Consider the following 17,168-nt stretch of genomic DNA (forward strand, 5'->3'; position numbering starts at 1 on the left):
TATTTGTGTTGAGGAGATTTGTGCAGCTCCAGGCTACAGTTCCGTCTGCAGAGCGCTCCGTGTGGTCCACCACTTCCTCAACCCAGCCCAAAGAACCAGAGTTCAACACAAATGGGAAGTGGCTTCTTTTATGTCCAGATGTCAGATTTCAAGCACCTCCAATGTTTAGAAACTAGAACAAAATCCCTATATTGTTCCCTGCAGAGAGCGTGGCTGTGGCTGTGCTTGGGTTTATGCAACATTTTAGCTGATGCACTGCCACACAACACAGCACAGAGTTGTACTATGATTATAAACTGTCTTGCCCCTGACCCCTACCAAGTCAAGTTGCTGCACTTATAAAGGGCTTACGCTTCACATGATTAAATAGGGTTGAGTTTAACATGCACATGCTGTTTCTTTCTCTTGCTTTGGGAAGAACTCTTCTGGATTTTCTGTACTGCTTCTATGGTGACTGAGTTTGTTGCCGTGTAGGTACAGGCAGATTGATTGGAAAACAAAGAAATTCACATATACGTATAAGGGTTTTAATAGGAGCCGGTGGTGTTTTTTGATCCAAGTATCAGTATAATGGTAGAACACTTTTCTGTTCTGTGTGGTCATGGTCATGCTGAACAGGCTTCTCTCCCTTCTCTATGGCTAGGTCTCAAATGGCACCCTATTCCCTATATAGTGCACAGGGTCCATATGGCTCTAGCCAAAAGTAGTGCACTACATAAGGAATAGGGTGCCATTCGGGACACACACTATCTCTCCCACCCAACAACGATTTATTTTATTGCTTAAGAGAGAGGTAACCCTCTGGAAAATGTATGCGGTTTGTTATGATGAACATCTGGAAATCCCCTCTCAGAAGGAATCTGCACTATGATGTGGGAGGGGAAGAAAACAAGACTGGGGCTATTGTGTGAATTGGCTCAGGTTGTGTGTCACCCAGACAGCCTAGGCATGGGCTGTGCATTACCATCATTATTCTATTCTAGAAGGCTGGGGGAGTCAAGGTTCTAACCTGAACATTCTCATTAAAGAGCCTGAGGCAGGGTTCTCAGGAGAAAGAGTCAGACACAACAGAGCAGAGACACCTCAGTTCAATTTACTCTCAGTAGAGATCTGGGCCAAAACCTTCACTGGCAACGCACCTTTAAAAACATACTCACTCTCTCTGTCTTCCTGTCTGTCTTCCAGTCTGTCTTCCTGTCTGTCTTCCTGTCTGTCTCTGTCTCTCTCTCCTTTTTTTCCTCTGTTATCAACTTCATACCTTCTTATGTTGTGTTACTGCATTGTATTTGATTAGATTAATTTGTTATATTCTCCTGTATTCTTTCGCGAAAACTGCCTGAACATCTGTAGTATCTCGCTCTCTCTCTGTGACTCAGTGACTCATTGCAACATGCAAATCAGTGCCTGAAGAGACGATTGACTAGGGCTTATTTCAGTATACAACACCACCACAAAATAAACAGTAACATTAACAAGTTAACATAACAATCCAACCTGTTTGTTTTAGCAGGGACAGGGGGTAGAACAAGGGCAATAAGGTGATGTCTAGATCTTTATGTCTGAATCTGAAGTCTACCGCTGATCAAGGCCCTATGTTGGTTTGGTGAGACAATGTGAGAATATTGTCCACTGGCCACAATACACATAATTCTTTACATTACAATCAATGATGTATCTAAACATATATAGTACCTTTCAAAAGTTTGGACATACCTACTCATTCAAGGGTTTACCTTTATTTTTACTAGTTTGTACATTGTAGAACAATAATGAAGGCATCAAAACCATGAAATAACACATATGGAATCATGTAGTAACAAAAAGAGTGTAAAACATATCAAAATATATATGGGAGATCATACGTTCACCTACTCTGCGTCTCACAAAGACACTGCGGTTGGAACCAAAAATTGCACATTTGGACTCATCAGACCAAAGGACAGATTTCCACCGGTCTAATGTCCATTGCTCGTGTTTCGTGGCCCAAGCAAGTCTCTTGGTGTCCTTTAGTAGTGGTTTCTTTGCAACAATTCGACCATGAAGGCCTGATTCTTGCAGTCTCCTCTGAACAGTTGATGTTGAGATGTGTCTGTTACTTGAACTCTGTGAAGCATTTATTTGAGCTGCAATCTGAGGGTGGTAACTCTTATGAACTTATCCTCTGCAGCAGAGGTAACTCTGGGTCTTCCTTTCCTGTGGCGGTCCTCATGAGAGCCAGTTTCATCATAGCGCTTGATGGTTTTTGCGACTGCACTTGAAGAAACTTTCAAAGTTCTTGAAATGTTCCTTATTGACTGACCTTCAGGTCTTAAAGTGATGATGGACTGTCATTTCTCTTTGCTTATTGAGCTGTTCTTGCCATAGTATGGACTTGGTCTTTTAACATATAGGGATATCTTCTGTATGCCACTCCTAAATTGTCACAACACAACGGATTGGCTCAAATGCACTAAGGAAAGAAATTCCACAAATTAACTTTTAACAAGGCACAAATTTTAATTGAAATGCATTCCAGGTGACTACCCCATGAACCTGGTTGAGAGAATGCCAAGACTGTGCAAAGCTGTCATCAAGGCAAAGGGGGGCTGTTTGAAGAATCTCAAATACGAAATATATTTTGATTTGTTTAACATCTTTTAGTTACTACATGATTCCATATGTGTTATTTCATAGTTTTGATGTCTTCACTATTATTCCACAATGTAGAAAATAGTGAAAATAAAGAAAAACCCTTGAATGAGTAGGTGTGTCCAAACTTTTGATTGGTACTGTATGTCTGTGGTACAATATTTCAACAGCTTCTACACCATGCAGGTGTAAAGGACATTAGGCTGCTTGCTTAGCGATTACCACTTTTTCCCAATTTGGCCCATACCTGGTGCAAACTTGGGACCTCTGCATTGCTTGCACACGTGTCCACCCCCCTTGAAGCGTCTTACCAGTCAGTCTCACATGAAAACCTAGCTATTTGCTTGCGCAAGTGAGGACACTTTAGGCTGATGAGTAAGTTTCACACATCCCCATGTGCTATACAATCAATGCTTTATATTAGACATGTATGTAATATCCCTTATCAAAGTCCAAATAGTGTATTTTCTAACATCTCCCTCAACCAGTTATGTCAGTGTGAATTTATGTCATTATGACAAAAGGACATAAAATAACATTAATAAAGTAGCCCCCACTACTCCTGGTACGGCCTCTATATTATTACAGAGGAATAGTGGGAGACTTTCAACAATGTAAACAATCAGGAATAATTAGGCTCTTTGTGACCTTTTTGGTGGTTAATTTCTGTATTACCAAATTAGGAGAGAGACAAACTTCACACACCAGTCAGAGTTATACTTAATCACGCCATCCCTTCACATGGTTTAAGAATAGGTAAAGACACATTCACATATGAAGACAATGTTCCATCCTATCCTCTTCCCTTTCTGATATTCTGCATAGCACCAGGGACATGTGAAAGACAAGCCTGACCTTTCCCCTCTCTGGGCCCCAAGTGACTGAGCCCCAGCTGAGGGAAAAGTGCAACTGCCAACACTAGAGTCCAAAGGGATACATTCTAATAACAAGTATATCACATAATCATATTATGCAAATAAGACATCTTAATTATCTAAGTTACCCAACTAATTCTGATTAATCCGCCACACCTTCCTCCCTCAGACTGCTCATCTGTGTCCCAAATATCACCCTATTCCCTATTTAGCGCACTACTTTTTATCAAGGCCAATAGGGCTATTAGAGAACTATATAGGGAATACGGTGCCGTTTGGGAGTCTCTGTGTAAATAGTAACATTTTCCTTTGCTTCACATAACAGGGGAGACAATGTGACACCATTAAAAAAAGCTAAAGGGCTTTGATCGTTCAATAAGGCAAACACTGAGACTAAGCTATGGTAAAAATAGACCATTTGACTTATTTTTTAACACTAAAGCTAAGCTATGGTAAAGCTATGGTAAAGCTATGGTAAACCGAGACCGTTTGACTTCTCTATGGGTATTATAGGATGTGTGAGGAGACTGGTGTTACAACTGACCATGAGCAAACTAGCTTGTCTCGACTGGAAAGACAATGGTTCACTTCCTGCGTTAAACAATGAGAGCAATGCAAATATGGCTATTACGGTCATAGCAGTGCTCTGTCTCAAATCAACTCTAGTCACAAATTAGGAATGGTAAGATTGAAAATCTCCAGTGACAAATTTTTGGTCCTATGAGAGAGAAAAGAAGGCCAAGTATTTTAACCAGGATTCAACATGTTGACCCGTAATTGAGGAAATGGTTCTATTCCACATGGCAATTAGCCTGTCCATCTTTTCACAGGAAGTCAGAGGACAAGCAGCCATTTCTGTCTCAAACCATTACATCGCAAAGATACACAGCTATTTGACCTTTGACCTGGTGACTCAGTTCCCACCATGCTGGATCTGACAGGGTGTATATTCTGAATGCATCCCAAATAGCACCCTATTCCTTTTATAGTGCACTACTTTTGACCAGGGCCCATAGGGCCTCCATTTTCCCATAAGGCTCTTGTCAAAAGTGCACTATATAGAGAATAGAGTCCCATTTGGGAAGCATCCTTTGTGTTATTTGATCAGAGTTAAATCATGAATAACCTCTGACCTTTGGATGCAAACTACTGACTGACAAGGGAAACATTGTAAGAGCTGTTATCATTGTAGTCAGTATAAGAGCTAATCAACAAACACATTCACTATTTTAATTTTGCAGAATGTTTGCTTTGCGAGATAAAGAGGGCAAGATGAATAATGTTCTCTTACCTTGTGAATCAGCACAAAAATACCACAAAACATTTGTTGGAAATCAAACTAAATATATTTAAGCAACCAAAACTCTAGATATAGAAGATAAGCCATATCTACATGACGAAAGGAAAGACTTTGATTAAATTTAGCCAATTCAAATAAAAATAAATCCCATTGCGGTTCAAGTTTATTCAAATAGAGACAGAAAAACAAACATTTTTCCCTTATAATCAAATAAAAAATGACTCTTAGTTAACTCTGACGAAGAAGGAAAGGAAGCAATTTTAACATTTCTCTCTCAATTTGTCTCATCGTTCTGAATATTCACTGTCACTGTAAACTCATCTCCTTTCATTTCATCCTCCTCCCATTGTTTCATAGAGTATTTCCCAAAAAGCCATGAAAAGTAAGATGGGTACTTTAGTAATTAGTAATACTTCCAGGTCAGAGGTCACAGCGGGGGATTCGAAATAAGGTCCTGTAAAAGGCTTGTATAATCTGGTAGGAGAAGCCTATGGAGAGAAAATGTCTAAGGTTGTAAGCACCAATTTTGAAACTGTAGGTCAATCAAACACATTTATTTACAAACACTTTTTACATCAGCAGATGTCACAAAGTGCTTATACAAAAATGCAGCCTAAAACCCCAAAGATCAGGCAATGCAGATGTACAGTAGAAGCATTGTGGCTAGGAAAAACTCCCTAGAAAGGCAGGAACCTAGGAAGAAACCTAGAAATGAACCAGGCTCTGAGGGATGGCCGGTCCTCTTCTGGCTGTAACCAGTGGAGATTGGTGGGCGGCCGGGTGGGCGGGCGGTTAACCTCTCTGGGCTAGGCGGGACGAATTCGTCCCACCTACGCAACAGCCAGTTGAATCCCGTGGCGCGATTTTCAAATACCTTAGAAATGCTATTACTTCAATTTCTCAAACATATGACTATTTTACAGCATTTTAAAGACAAGACTCTCGTTAATCTAACCACACTGTCCGATTTCAAAAAGGCTTTACAACGAAAGCAAAACATTAGATTATGTCAGCAGAGTACCCAGCCAGAAATAATCAGACACCCATTTTTCAAGCTAGCATATAATGTCACATAAACCCAGAAGACAGCTAAATGCAGCACTAACCTTTGATGATCTTCATCAGATGACAATCCTAGGACATTATGTTATACAATACATGCATGTTTTGTTCAATCAAGTTCATATTTATATCAAAAACTAGCTTTTTACATTAGCATGTGACGTTCAGAACTAGCATACCCCCGCAAACTTCCAGGGAATTTACTAACAATTTACTAAATTACTCACGATAAACGTTCACAAAAAACATAACAATTATTTTAAGAATTATAGATACAGAACTCCTTTGTGCAATCGAGGTGTCCGATTTTAAAATAGCTTTTCGGTGAAAGCACATTTTGCAATATTCTCAGTAGATAGCCAGCCATCACGGCTAGCCATTTAGACACCGACCAAGTTTAGCCCTGACCAAAGTCAGATTTACTATTACAAAAGTTTGATTACCTTTGTTGTCTTCATCAGAATGCACTCCCAGGACTGCTACTTCAATAACAAATGTTGGTTTGGTCCAAAATAATCCATCGTTATATCCAAATAGCGGCGTTTTGTTCGTGCGTTCCAGACACTATCCGAAATGGTAAATCAGGGTTACGAGCATGGCGCAATTCGTGACAAAAAAATTCTAAATATTCCATTACCGTACTTCGAAGCATGTCAACCGCTGTTTAAAATCCATTTTTATGCCATTTTTCTCGTAAAAAAGCGATAATATTCCGACCGGGAATCTCCGTTTAGGTAAACAGAGGAAAGAAAACAAAGCTTTCGGTCGACGCGGGCACGAGCCTGAGTCTCACAGTACTGTAACCAGCCACCACCCAAACGCGCTACTTTTTTTCAGCCAGAGCCTGCAAAGCCACGATTAAGCTTTTTGCCGCCTTCTGAGAGCCTATGGCAGCCGTAGGAAGTGTCACGTAACAGCAGAGATCCTTTGTAATGGATAGAGATGGCAAAGAAGGCCAAGAAATGGTCAGACAGGGTACTTCCTGTACAGAATCTTCTCAGGTTTTGACCTGCCATTTGAGTTCTGTTATACTCACAGACACCATTCAAACAGTTTTAGATACTTTGGAGTGTTTTCTATCCAAAGCCAATAATTATATGCATATTCTAGTTACTGGGCAGGAGTAGTAACCAGATTAAATCGGGTACGTTTTTTATCCAGCCATGTCAATACTGCCCCCTAGCCCTAACAGGTTAATCAGCCTCTCCTTTTATCACCACCAACAGAGGCAGGGTCTGACACAATGCATAATTATGATAAGACAACTGGCTTTGTAATAGGGCCCGGTTTATACATTCCATAAGGGAGATGGAGGGATTGGGTGGGATGGGTTGGGAGAGGGGTGGGAGGGAGAGAGAGAGAGAGAGTGAAAGAAAGAGAAAGAGAAAGATAGGGAGATATGGAGAAAGGAAAGGGAGGGAGAGCAGGCATAGAGACAGACAAAGAGATAGAAAATAGAGAGAAGGAAGAGAGAACGGAGAACAGCATCTAGGGACACTTAAGATGGACATTTTACATCGAACTGTTGCACAGTCGCGCTGTCGTCCTCACTCTGCTCCAAGGTGGCACTTACAGGTGGTTCACCAGCAGTAGACCTGATTGCTCATTTAAACACAGAGGATCCTGAACACAATTAGGCCCATAATTGCAGATTACAGCCAGCACATCCTTCTGATGATAATGGCCTCTAGGACGCAGTGCCAATCAACCTTCATTAAAACACAGCTAAATAGCACCTCATAAAGGACAAATTGAGTTGGATTGAGTTGGATGTACGTCGCTGCTGCAGAGCAAGCGAGCCGTCATTCTGAAACGCTCTCAATCTCTCTCTCTGTTGTTCAACGCGACAATTAAAATAAATTGTATTAGTTATACGCCATTTGATTCTCATGGCTTTATGTAACGGTTGCTGGTGTGAGCATACGTTAGGCTTTTATGTTCATATGTATGGATGTTGGCTATTAGATGGATCACTGGCCTGTGAGGTTCAGAAAATTGGTGACGTCATCACGTTTTATTACATAAAGTCCTGTGTGTTTACGCTAGAGACTTTTCATGGACTGCATGTCAATCTACTGAATCCGCCGGTGTCGGGCTTTACTTGGCTCATCATGCTCTAGCAACTCCTTGTGGCGGGCCGGGTGCCTGCAGGCTGACGCCGATCGTCAGTTGAGCGGTGTTTCCTCCAACACATTGGGGCAGCTGGCTTCCGGGTTAAGCGGGCTGGTGTAAAGAAGCACGGTTTGGCGAGTCATGTTTCAGAGGACGCATGACTCGACCTTCGCCTCTCCGAGCCCATTGGGGAGTTGTAGAGATAAGATAAGATCATAATTGGATTGCAGTTGGATAAAAAATAAATACAAATAAATAAGAAGTCAATTAGGGGGTAGAATGTGGCAAAAATAAAGCGGTTAAATATGGGTACACTTTTTTCTATATCGCTCAGATTTAGGACAGACACTTGAAAACATACTTCCTTTTTATGTATTTTTTGATGATCTGTTTTGCTATGTATGAATATGTTATTGAATGTGTTTCTATGGGCTATAGCAGTAAACCCAAATTCAAATGATTTAATCAAATCATTTTCAAATATATTTTTTGAAATACCTACAGGGGTTCTAAAATTCCAAATCAAATAGCTAAATGATCCATGCTGACAATATTAAAACATTTCCATGTGTAAGCTTAGTAGATATTGCCCTCTAAAGGATTAGACTTGAGGTTGGGGTACAATGCTGCTAACCTGCCCTCCTTCCCCCCTTCCCTATCCATTACAAGGTAGGCCTACATTTTGCATTTCTGTTTCATTGACGTGACAAAGCATTATCAGCCATACTAAACATTCGTTTTCTGAACAGTTTGTGATTTTCATATTATGCCAATCAAATTCTCAAATCAAATTGTATTTGTTACATGCGCCACATACAGCTGGTGTTGACTTTACCATGAAATACTTTCTTACGAGCCCTTCTCAACAATGCAGAGTTTAAAAATAAAATAGTAACACATGAGGAATAAAAGAAAATACACTAGAATGGAGCTAAAGCAGAGAGTACCAGTATCAGAACAACGTGAAGAGGTATGAGGTATGTGAGGTAGATACTGTATGTACAGGGACTAGGCGTCAGAAGTGACTAGGCATGAGTGACTAGGCATCAGAATAGATAATAATAAGAGTAAAATAAAGAACAGAGCAGCAGCAGCAAATGATGAGTGTAAAAGTGTGTGTGTGTGTAATATGTGTTTTTTTTGTGGGAGTGTCATTGTAGTGTGTGTGAGTTAGTGTGTATAGGGTCGGTGCAAGATAGAGTCAGTGCAGATAGTTTGGGTACCATTAATTTACCATTTAACAGTCTGGCTATTTAGCAGTCTTATGGCTTGAGGATAGAATCTGTCATGGAGCCGATGCTCCAGTACTGTTTACCAGACGATAGCAGGGTGATCAGTCTATGGCTTGGGTGGCTGGAGTCTTTGGCAATTTTCCGGGCCTACCTCCGACACCGCCTGATAAAGAGATTGTACTGGATGGCAGGGAGTTCGGCCCCAGTGATGTGCTGGGCCCGCTGCACCACCCTCTGTAGCGCTTTGCGGTAAAGGGCGGTGCCTTTGCCATACCAAGAAGTGATACAGCCAGTCAAGATGCTCTCGATGGTGCAGCTGTAGAGGTTTTGTTGATCTGAGGGCCCATGCCAAATCTTTTCAGTCTGCTGAGTGGGAAGAGGCGTTGATCTGCTCTCTTTACATTTCTGAGGGTGTGAGTGATATGGACGCCAATGAACTTGAAGCTCTCGACCTGCTCCACAACAGATTCTCCATCACACAGACTAACAAGTTATCAGTGCAATGTTTATGAAGTATATTTAAAAAATATTTTAATTTGACTACTGTTATGAATAGGATTCTGTTTTTTCCAACTACCAGTAGCTATTGCATCATCAATACTGTAGCATTGGTAACACTTTATTGTAACCTAGCTAAGCCAAAAGAGAGTTTTAAGCGAAAAATATGTTATTTTCTTTGTATTCTACACAGCCATCAAAAGGGTGTTTGTTTCCTCCAACTTTATATAAAACCTCCAAGACTTGAAGTCTGTCTAAATACCTTCATATGCTCCATGCTTCCAACAACTACATCTGCTCATTTTCATCATTGTTTACTGATAGAAAAATACAATCAAACCACCATGTGTCTTCCTCCCTACAGATTTCTCACACCATGGACAGTCACTGTGGCGCCAGTGTCACACAGAGGACCTCAGCTGCAGCTCAGAGACACATGGTTAAAAGTGTGAAACCGGTGAAGAAGAAAATAACTACATCTGCAAGCAAAATGTATTTGACCATTTAGCTCCTGGGTTGTTCCATGTCATTTCAGCAAGCCATGACACCCACTATCTCAGATTGTTCTGAAATAATTTCTGTAGTTAGGAGAAGCATTCCTGCAACATTGTTTTGTTTAAATATTAATTGATATCTGAGAAATTAAGCTAGTTGATTGCACCAAAATTGGCTATTTTTATTTATAGGATTCATATAATATTCAATAACTATAGTACCTAAAATCCGATTTGGACCAAACATTTTTCTAACAATGAGTAAAACCTGAGGAATCCAAAGAAATTGTCAAAAGCCACCCACGGACCCCACACACAAATTCCACCCTAACAATGAGCATACAGTATCAGTTCTCTATGTCTGACAAGTAGTATGGAGCTGCGGCTCTGAGTATTGTTTCTTCATACTATGTTATGTACTCTCTTTGAATTTGGTGATGTCCCCCCCACCCTCATTGTTAAAGGGATAGTTCACCCAAATTAGAAAATGACATATTGGTTTCCTTACCCTATAAGAACTTTATGGACAAGGTATGACAGCAACCCATGTGTTGGTTTTGTTTAAAAAGTTAGCATTTGAAACAGTGGGCAACAAAACCAACGCATGGATTGCTATCATACCTTGTCCATAGGTCAAGGAAACCAATATGTCATTTTGTAATTTGGGTGAAACATCCCTTTAAAATTGATGGGGGGTGTTCTTTAAAAAAGAAAACACCTGGAACAGCACCATCTAGTGGTCAGATCCTGGTACTATCAGGATGTAGGCTAGGACATAAACCCAACAACTTCAATGGCCAATTTATCTGTAAAGTGGGAAAAAAAACATCACCAAATTCACTTGGAATACATTACATAGGACGAAGAAACAATACTCCGAGCCACAGCTCCATGCTACTTGTCAGACATAGAGAACTGATACTATATAGTCATTGTTGAAGTGGGATTGGTGTGGGGAATCTGTGGGTGGATTTGACAATTTCTTTAGATTCCTCATGTCTAACTCATCCAAATTGGATGTTAGGTACTATATTTATTGAATATTATATGAATCCTTAACATTAAAATGGCAAATTTTGGTGAATAAACTAGCTTAATTCCTCAAGATCAAATTATATTTCAACAATGTTGCAGCAATGCTAATGTTATCTGTCTCTAACAACAAAAACAATTTCAGACTGTGGGTGTCGAAATCCTCTTTGTTGTGATTTTTGAGATGGAACGACCCTCCTGTATAAACCTGTGATAACACATTATCTGGGTGTTGACGTACGTAGCTAGCTGCCATGCCCATGCCTGCAGCATGTGAGGAAGCACAACAGATTCTCAATGGTGGAAATGGGAGGAGATTGCAGTGCTGTGCTTGATTGAGATTGCCTGGCACAATGGAACAAAAGGAAAGCGCTGCCCATCTGGCACTCCAGGTAGGCTCAATTTATTTTTGTTTAACTAGGCAAGCCAGTTAAGAACACATTTGTATTTACAATGACGGCCTAGGAACAGTGGGTTAACTGCCTTGTTCAGGGGCAGAACGCCAGATTTGTACCTTGTCAGCTCGGGGATTCAGTCTAGCAACCTTTCAGTTACTGGACCAACACTCTAACCACTAGCCTACCTGCCCTCCATAGAAAACAAATACTATTTGAACCCAGGTCTGAAAGGGAGGTTGATATGTGAACTCCTTATATACCTGTCATTTAGAAAGTTCCATCCATTTACTCCAAACAAACACATTTGTAAATTCCTTCCTTCCTTGACCCAGAGTCAGGTCTCCCCCTCCCTCACCCTCCTCCAGTGTTAATTCAGTGAAAATGGATCCCTCACCTTCCTCCAGTGTTAATTCAGTGAAAATTGAGCGAATTATGCCCTATATTATCACTGCCTTCATGGACGCAATAGGGGGTGAGAGGGTAAGGGGGAGAGAGGAGCAGGGCTGAATTGAGACAAATACAAAAATGTCAGTACGTAACATCAATAGATTTTGAAGCGTTGAGAAGAGAAATGGAAATTGGAAGCATGGAGCAGAGGCTGCTGCTACTATGGGAGGGATCGAGGGGTGGATTTGTCAAGGCATATATGCTACCTAGATTGTCTTAAAAGCTTCTCCTCTTCACCCCCCACACCTAGATCCACCATCCATTGTTCAAAGTTGATGTGTTTCCTGGAGGACCAGCTCACACCCACTATGTGAATCTTTAGTATGAAGACATTCAAATGCAGGATTAAAGCATGGTACTTTGAATACAAAAAGGAGTGAACGAAGCACATGGTAGGCAGTTATCAGTGACTAGGCTAGCTAATGTCCACAGCAGCAGCCAACAAGCGTGTGTGAGTGTGTCTGTGTGTGCGTGTGTGCGTGTGTGTGTGTGTATGTGCATCTGTGTGTTTATGCATATGTGTGCACAAGCCCTTTCCTCATATAAACTAAAAGATGGATTCAGCCATCTTCCGGGACTCAGTATCTGAATGCTGAAGCACCTCCACAGTCAAGTTAGTCACCAGGATCATTGGTGTACGCTGCCATCCATATCAGGTGTCACTTTACAAATACCCCTCTGTGTGCATACATCAACGTCCGCATTCTAAATGGCACACTATTCACTAGTGAATACTGTGCCATTTGGGACGTACCCAAGGTATGTAACAGCTTTCTGCAAAATAAAAGCGCTCACAAAAAATATCCTGCCGGCAATTTGCATCAGTAGACTGTCCGGGCAATTAGGATGAATGTGGATGAACGTCTGGTGGACAGTTGGCCTGTATGGAGGAATATGAATGAGCAAGGATGGAAGGATCGGTTACTACATGAAAGTGTTTGTGCATTGGGGAAAAGGTTACAGGCTATGTAACTGTATGCCCTGGTAAATGATAGCTGCTGCTCACTGAATCATTGTGTGTGTGTGTGTGTGTGTGTGTGTGTGTGTGTGTGTGTGTGTGTGTGTGTGTGTGTGTGTGTGTGTGTGTGTGTGTGCATGCGTGTGTATGCCTGCCTGCTTGCATGCATGTGTGTGGGAGCGAAGAATTGACATGGCATGGTCACGCTTCATTGTCCTTTTCTAAGGTCTTCTTCAATTAATGAATAAGACTCAGTGGAAAATAGGCCAACTGGTGAATCACCAATTAACTAGGAGGAGAGATCAAATAAATATCCATATCCCTACAGACTCTTTCTCTCAAGTACAATGAGACTCACTCAATATCTGTCTGTGTGTTCTCTTTCGCTGAAAGGTCAGTGTTAGAGTGAGGCTACTTCTCTCCCTTTGGCCCTATTTAGAGAGAGACACACAAATGTGCAAACACACAGGCAGGCACACACACCAACTCCTCTCGCACACAAACCTTTTCTCTCTCTCACTGTTTCTTGTTGTTCAATAATATCACTCTGCCACACACTTTATCTCCCTGCAAGAGCAATTTGTCAGCAGACTATATCTGTTTGAAATCACAGTGAGGGGGGCCAAAACGCTGAGATGTAAGTGTGAACTTTATTTTATCTCTACCTTTGCTCACCTGCTACAGTATGTTTTGGGAATATGCATTTAAAAAAAGAAATGACTGTTATCATACGAGAAACAGAACACAGACAAACATGAATAGATAAAGAGTCAGAACACAGGAGTTATTATGCTGTATCGGATAATAACAGCTTTGTGAGTTTCTATTTAAACATATACGTATGTTATTAGAGAGAGGGGGGGGCAGAGAGAGAAAGAGATAAACAGAGAGAGCGAGAGAGCGAGCGAGAGCGAGAGAGATTTGTGGCACCGTCATAGGATGCCACCTTTCCAATAAGTCAGTTCGTCAATTTTCAGCCGCGAGGTGGTAGACCACACAAGCTTACAGAATGGGACCGCTGAGTGCTGAAGCGCATAGCGGGTAAAAATCTGTCCTCGGTTGCAACACTCACTACCGAGTTCCAAACTCTCTCTGAAAGCAATGTCAGCACAATAACTGTTCGTCGGGAGCTTCATTAAATGGGTTTCCATGGCCGAGCAGCTGCACACAATCCTAAGATCACTATGGACACTGGAGCAGTGGAAACGCGTTCTCTGGAGTGAAGAATCACGCTTCATCTGGCATCTGGCAGTCCGATGAACGAAACTGGGTTTTGTCGGATGCCAGAAGAACGCTACCTGCCCAAATGCACAGTGCCAGCTATAACGTTTGGTAGAGAAAGAATAATGGTCTGGGGCTGTTTTTCATGGTTCAGGCTAGGCCCCTTAGTTCCAGTGAAGGGAAATCTTAACGTTACAGCATACAATGATATTCTAGATGATTCTGTGCTTCCAACTTCGTGGCAACAGTTTGGGAAATGCCCTTTCCTGTTTCAGCATGACGAGGTCCATACAGAAATGGTTTGTCGAGATCGGTGTGGAAGAACTTAACTGTTTGATGGGGTTGAGCCCTGACCTCAACCCCATCAAACATCTTTGGGATGATTTGGAAAGCCGACTGCGAGCCAGGCCTAATCGCCCAACCTCAGTGACCGACCTCACTAATGCTCTTGTGGCTAAATGGAAGCAAGTCCCTACAGCAATGTTCCAACATCTAGTGGAAGGCCTTTCCAGAAGAGTGAAGGCTGTTATAGCGTCAAAGAGGGGACCAACTCCATATTAATGCCAATGATTTTGGAAAGAGATGTTCGACAAGCAGGTGTCCACATATTTTTGGTCATGTAGTGTATATAATTGAGGGATTCAATACTTTGAAGTTGAAAAAATAGACCCGACTTGTTGGTTCTAAGGCTTTTTATAGTGTGACTTTAAATCTCACTGGCTGTTATGTCTTATCTGATCCTAGGCACAATTTAACGTCTATCTATAATATTAGACTGATCTGATTTATGGCTCTGTCCTCAATATCTTCATACAACAGATGAGAGGAGGAGCAGGCGTGTGGTTAGCCTTCAGCCATATTGCATGAACTCCAAAGCTTAAATCATATTTATTTCACATCCCTGCAGACTTTTATTTATTTTCAATGCAGCTACATTGGTCATGAAGACAGGGCAGGCCTTGGTCAGACGACTAATCTACAGAAACATAAAAGGAATGATTAAATCAGTAGCATTACTGCTGGTCATTTTAGAGAGGGAGATAAAATATATGTTTTTCCTATTTTCCTATATTCTTCACAGGATACCGACGCATATCAGCAGATCTGTCAGGGGTTGGCGGCAATCAAATGTCATGTGACTGACTATGTATGACTACCTCACACGCTCTCTCTGTACCTCACTCCCTCTCCATTCTCTTTCGCTTTCTCTTCCCTCTTTCTCTCCCCCTCTGTCACTCTTTCTCCCCCAATTTTCTCTCTCTTTTTCTCATCTCTCTCTCACTCTCTTCCCCAATCTCTGTATCTCTCTATCCATGAATATTACCTTGTGTGTTGGTCTCTTGCTCCCCCAGCCCAGCCCAGCCTAGCCAGGCCAGCCAGACCAGTGAGTGACAGCTGCAGCCTGCCTGGACAGACAAAGGGTTATTACAGGCGATAATACCCTGGATTTGTGAAACAGTGACTTCATCCATGTACCCATCTCACTGATGTGCCGACATGGTTTGCACCCCCCACAACCCCCACTCCTGCTGAGTACCCTTTCTCTATCAGTCCTAGGCTGCGTCCCAAATCTCAGCCTATTACATATTTAGTACACTTTAGTGACCAAAGGGCTCTGGTCAAAAATATTGCACTATCGAGGGAAGAGGGTGACATTGGCACAAGGCCCTGCAGTGGGCGATGGCTGGCTGGGGGGTGAGGGTTGCGTCTGGGTGGAGGGGCTTTCTGCTGTGGGGGCGATGGTTGAATGGTGGGAGTGGTGGAGGGGGCTTTTCACCCGTTCCTTGGGGCTGCACAGTAGCCTATACAGCCCATATGGAGAGGAACCTAAGAGGCCATCTACAGAAGTGCTTGCATGGACCAGCAGCGTGACCGGGGAGCGTAGCGCTCTGATTAGCGAAGGTAAGAGAGGGACGCCTGTGGAGCGGGGTCCTTTAGCAGGGGGTAGGAGGTGAGGCTGGCTTGGGTCCTACTGGAGTGCAGAACAAACACCTCATCCTGGGGGACCCCGTGGAGGGCTGGAGGGCCCTCATCAAGAATAAAGATCAGATAGGTATAAAGGAAAGAAAAGTGGGAGCAGGGAGAGCAGGGCCTGGCTCACCCCAGGACCTTCACAAAGACATACAGTGCCTTCAGAAAGTATTCACATACCTTGACTTTTTCCACATTTTGTTATGTTAGAATGTGGGATTAAAATGTATCTAACTATCATTTTTTGTCAATGACCTACACAAAATAGTATGTATTGCCAAAGTAGAAGAAAAATTCAAACATTTATAAAATAAATTATAATAACACAACAAATATATATGTTTTGATTATAGTAGTTAAGATTTCAACAACCTGAGTCAATTCATGTTAGAATCACCTTTGACAGCAATTACTGCTGTAAGTCTTTCTGGATAAGTCTCTAAGAGCTTTCCACACCTGGATTGTGCAACATTTGCCCATTATTCTTTTCAAAATTCTTTAAGCTCTGTCTAATTGTTTGTTGATCATTGCTATTTATGCATCTGTAACTTTCATCATTCATTCAGGATTAACCATAATCATGGTAGCACAAGCTTGATGTAGTCATTGCGTGCTAGTAATATGGGACCAAATAAACTAAACTTTTGACTACTTTAATACACATCAGGGAATTTGTCCAAATACTTATGACCTTCAAACGGGTGGACTAGATGCATAAAGTGCCTTTATTTCTGAACCAAGGTTTCTCAAAATTATTATTTCAATTTTAATTGTATTGCTATCCACAATGTTCCATCGTTTTTTTTTCTTCATACATATACTGTAATTTAAGCTTTAAAACTCTATCTTTCACTCTGAAGGGGGACTGTCAGCCTGTGAAAGCTTACGGTGGAACAGGGTTGCAGCTATCTTGTTCGGATGAGGACATTTTCTACACTTG

The sequence above is a fragment of the Salmo salar genome, chromosome 29 (assembly GCF_965601325.2).
Source record: "Salmo salar chromosome 29, fSalSal1, whole genome shotgun sequence".
Lineage (NCBI taxonomy): Eukaryota > Metazoa > Chordata > Actinopteri > Salmoniformes > Salmonidae > Salmo > Salmo salar.